Here is a 4590-nt window from a genome sequence, read left to right on the forward strand (position 1 = left end):
TCATAGACCATTCCTTATCTTTTGGTTTTCTCGACGTTTTCCTTAAATAAACGTTGGTGGCGGCTCCCCAATTTTCTTTCTTGGAAAACACTTTCTTTATCTTGTTTTAATCATTGTCCTGTCCTAACCCATGTTGTGACAACACTTATCAAATCATTTAGGATCACCATTTTTTTGTAGTTTTTAATGAAAGTTTAAATGTAAAATGAAATCCAATTCAATGTAAACACTTAAGTTACTAATGTAACCTTAACTTTGGGCATAACTAACCAGTAAATATCGTTGTACCTATGTGATAGAGGTTGAATTATCTATTCATAATATATAAAAGCTGAGTTCTTCACTATTATATTACAAGAAAAATGACCTATACCTACGGACAAAAACTATCACTATAAATAAAAAAAATCCATAGGTAAATGTATGATAGACTTTGTCCTATGGATGTTTCTTCCGTCAACTTTGAGGGGGCATATAGTGACGACTAATTGTCTGTCACTATAGGTTTTACCTACTATGTATAATGTGTAGGTAAAAGTCATTAACTTCTACTTACATCTCCTAACTATAGGTAAAAGTCTTTAATATGTACCTATCATCTTCAACTGTAGGTAAATATGTTTAACATGAACACCTCTAATAAGAAGACAATTCTAGGGTGCCAATTTGAGAGCCTAACTGGAAAGGTTATGACCTATTTGGTAACTAGGGATGCACCTTGGCATTGCAATCTGCCCTCCTCAACCTTGCCTTGCTATAACATGAGTGTCCAAATACTATTTTTCCTTAAATTATTACTAGCTGGAAGCTTCTGGCGGTTTGAATCGTGAGTCCAAAGAATGTTCTGGTTTAGCCTTGGGAAAACTAGAATCAGCAACAGGCTTTGCATTGTTATGTTGAGTTAATCCAACCACTGCCTTTATTCATGTGATTATCAATGTTTACTCTTGCTGCACTCACTTCTTGACCTTCTGGTTTGTGATTCTTGACATCAAGAAAAATTAAATGCTTGATTACAATCAGCATCCCTGTAATTTAAGTGTGAAAGAACTACTCCTACTGCACTCACTTCCTGTCTCCTTGTCTGCCTATCATAACATACAAGAAAAAAGGTAAAATTTTGTTTGGGGTTATGATGGATTTGAAGATGCAATAAGCTCTTGAGGACAAATGCAACAAGTGGTCAAGCCAAGTCAAACAACACCCAACACTCACATGAAGTGTGACATTTTGAACTTGACACAACAACTGATATGGAAGATTGGGGTAGTTTGGAATTTGTGATGTTGTTGTTCTTCTAGTAGAAGCTGCCACATGTTCATATTCAAATAAAAGGAAACAATATGCTTCAGCAAACCAAAACAAACAAAGTCATCACCTCAGAATCTTGGCTAAATATTGAAAAGAAACTAATGAGTTAGAGATTAAAAGAAGCAATGTAAGAAAAATTATTACTTTGAAAAGAGAACAAGAGATTCATTCACCTGCTCACTATGTCCCTGAGGGAAGTAAAACACAAGGCTCCCAACCTGGGGTAATGACACAAGAGGCCCTGCACAAGCATGCCATAACTCTGAATTCAAAGTCTTTCTGACCCCTGAAAATTTTTTAGTAGCATCACACAAGCATATCATTAAAATGCAACCAAAAGGGTAAAAAATGATTTTCCAAAACAAAAAAAGAAAGAATAGGGACAACAAGAAGTAGTGTGCATGCTACCAAGTCCTACCCCTTTGCAACTTTAAGCTATTTATATCATTTAAATAATTAAGACCAAAACAAAGAAACTAGCAGTATACTTGTATTAAATGAAAAAAAATGAAATTAAATAACAGATGTAAAAGTTGAAGAGATAAGAAACCAGATATAAGGGATGACTAAGTACCATCACAGTATTTTGAAAGAATATTAAGGAATACCAATAAATGAATATGAAAAAAATGAATATGAAAAATCAAATAGTTATAATAACGTACATAATCAAATTTGGAAGGTAGTTATATAAGGAATACCAATAAATGAATATGAAAAAAATGAAATTAAATAAAAGATGTAAAAGTTGAAGAGATAAGAAACCGGATATAAGGGATGACTAAGTACCATCACAGTATTTTGAAAGAATATTAAGGAGAAGAGCACCCTATCCAGCCTATAGGATGCAAAGAATCAAGGATAAAATTAGGTAAATGACCAGTCAAAGTAGAAACGCGTCAGTTTAACATTAATAAATTATAAGGACACATCCCATAAGACAACCTAAAAGTGTTATGTGTGTGTAAGTATGTATGTATTTATATTAAATAACAAGTTGTGCAAGCTAATAATTACCTCTCACAAGACAACACAAGCTTTGCATCAGGATCAGTTTCAGCATTCTGCATGAGATGGCGGCTTAAAGCCCGCCCAACCAACTATCTTCTCTGCATCTGCAATATAGCAAAAATGTTATATGAGATATTTAAGCAGCAAATCCTTAAGCACATACTGGTAGAAAATACTAGTATGTGCTTTCGATACAAGTCACAAGTGTTTTTGAGATCTTTTCTACTGGAAATATAGAGTTTTTTTCAGTAGAGAAGCTCTTAAAAGAGCTTCTAGCCTTGTATCCAAACAGGCTCTAAGTGTCTAATCCTTAATGCACAAGGTCTCGAGTCCTTCACACTCCACCCCACAACGGCTCAAAACCTATAAATAAAATTAAATGAAAACAGTTAAGAACATCATCACAACAATTATAGTCTACACAGCTCAAATTATTTAACATCTTTAATTATTTTTTTCTTTAGTACACCAAGTCATGAACATGTTTAATTCCAACTTAAATTTTAATATATTTTTTTAAAATTATCAATAACCAAAAATAACATCTTAGCACAATATAAGGTACTAGTATTTGTCATAAATCTAATATATAATGTATATATTTAAAATATTTATTTATTATAAATTTTAGTTATATAAATATAAATATTTGTTCTATGTAATATAGAGGTTAAAATACTGTTATATATATTATTTGAAATTTGGATTGATGTCCACAAATCAGAATTGGTGGATTGACCCATGCCCCCGAGAAAGGGTAGGATGTGGACATTTGATAGTTGGCACTTTCCAGTTGCAGGTCATGTAACTCAACAAACATCCAAAATGTACGGCTAAACATGCAACATCATCACACTCACGCATACCAATCTTTAATTAAGAAAAATGAAAAGTTTAACATAAGCATAACTAATTATTCATCTTTTTTGTTGAATTAACTAATTATTCATTTGATGCTTAGAAACGGATTGAAAATGTATCATGGGATTTAATTGAATTGTTAAAAAGAGTTGTTAAAAAGAAAAGAAAAGAGTCATGTTTCTCATATTAGCTTAGTCTATATCACAGTATGAAAGAGTTGTTAGGAAGAAAGAAAAGAAAAGAAAGCAACATGAAAAGGTAAAGCTAAAATATTGATTTTGGACCATAGTTGATAAAAGCAACACCCAAGATATAAAATCCAAATGCTTATTACAAAATTCAAATACAAAATAATATAAATGAAGCAAGAAGTATAGACGAAAAGAGAATAAATTATATATGAATGAAGCAACTGCTGCTAAAAGCCACGTGGCATTTTCTCATTTCAATTCACCTAAATATTATTCCAGCTAAATAATTTTTTTCACATATATGGTACAATTTCTTCAACAATCAACTTGTCCCTGCTTCAGATTTTAGCTCATAAAGTAGAGTAACTGACAACTTACCATCTATATTTAGTAAATTTATTGGGTGAGTAAGAAAAACTGCAAGGTTTTTTGGTTGATGAAGGGTAAACTAAGTTTTGCTTTCAAAACAAAAACCTGAGTTTTTTTGGAAGGACCTGTTTGAGAGCATTTTATTATGAGAAATACAAGTTTAGAGGGGAGGGGGATGTAGGGGTGAGTTAGAATTGAATTAAAAAATTTTCTATCATCCAATTTTTAATAGAATACAATGGTCTCATTTGATTCATGTAGCTGACTTCACATAGAGGGAACATATTCTAATTGTTGTAGTTGTTGTCATTGACATTGCTGTTGGAGCTGGAATATAGAGGTGGATTAGAATTGAATTTGCACAAATTTGCGTGTACCTGCGTGTGCTTGATCTTGCACAAATTTGCACTTATTGTCTGATCTTTCAACACAAAATTGCAACTCCTACTTGAGCCAATAGTAAAGTTGGGTGTGCAAATTAAAACATTCGGATTCTACAGCAACAACAAAATCAAATTCCAAGTAAACAAAAATTTGGACTTTGGAGTGAACTTGAATTTCACTCAGAAACAAAAACAAATAACAATAAATAAATAAATTACCTACGCAGACTGAGACAAGAGTAACTGTGTTAAATAAATTACCTGTAATAGAAAACAAGTCCGATGAGGGAGACATTTTAGCTGAAGACCAAAGAAGAGCATCATTTCAGTAACTGTGTTAATTTATTTTTTCCAATGCTTGGACTTATTGCTACAAATTGTAATAAATTTCCCTCTACTATGATACCTATAAGGAAAGATGTAATAAACAACTACCATTTTTAAGGAGATGGGTAAAAATATCC

At 32.1% G+C, this 4590-nt stretch overlaps 1 long non-coding RNA gene across 1 annotated transcript; it reads right to left on the reverse strand.

The window, feature by feature from the left end:
- Window positions 1-371: 371 nt before the first annotated feature.
- LOC114371428 lies at window positions 372-1635 on the reverse strand. Its single transcript, XR_003658047.1, has 3 exons — window positions 1485-1635; window positions 1216-1307; window positions 372-1088 (listed from the first exon to the last, which is right to left on the reverse strand). It is a non-coding gene; the product is annotated as an uncharacterized LOC114371428 (long non-coding RNA).
- Between the last annotated feature and the right edge of the window lie 2955 nt (window positions 1636-4590).

Source organism: Glycine soja, chromosome 2 (genome assembly GCF_004193775.1).
Source record: "Glycine soja cultivar W05 chromosome 2, ASM419377v2, whole genome shotgun sequence".
In the NCBI taxonomy this organism is placed as follows: domain Eukaryota; kingdom Viridiplantae; phylum Streptophyta; class Magnoliopsida; order Fabales; family Fabaceae; genus Glycine; species Glycine soja.